At 59.3% G+C, this 359-nt stretch overlaps 1 protein-coding gene across 1 annotated transcript in view; it reads left to right on the forward strand.

The window, feature by feature from the left end:
• Nucleotides 1-359, forward strand: part of LOC108445226 (splicing factor U2AF 65 kDa subunit-like) — a 1,094-nt gene that overhangs the window by 364 nt on the left and 371 nt on the right. The window lies entirely within an intron of this gene.

The raw sequence follows: 359 nt of genomic DNA on the forward strand, positions 1-359 counted from the left end.
CTGGGAATGCGGGGGGAATTCCCGAAATTCCGCTGGAGCTGCCAGAATGGTGCCCTGAAATCCGGGGGGAGGGGGAGGGATCCCGATCCCGGGGTTCTTTGGGGTCTTCCCGAGTCCTGACCCCATGCCGGGTGTGGAGGGACCCCAGAGTTCCCAGGAGGGGCCCAAATTTCCAGGGGGAATCCCTGAAATCCCGGTGGAATTCCCAAAATCCTGCGGAATTCCCCTAAAATCTGCGGGGAGGGACCCCAGTCCTGGGGTCCTTTGGGGGTTGTTTTTTTTTGGGATTTTGGGGGGGTAAAATCCGGGATCCCCCAGCTCCCAATCCTTTCCCTGACAGCGGGAGGCCCTAAAACTAT

Source organism: Corvus brachyrhynchos, unplaced genomic scaffold (assembly GCF_000691975.1).
Source record: "Corvus brachyrhynchos isolate BGI_N302 unplaced genomic scaffold, ASM69197v1 scaffold753, whole genome shotgun sequence".
NCBI lineage: Eukaryota > Metazoa > Chordata > Aves > Passeriformes > Corvidae > Corvus > Corvus brachyrhynchos.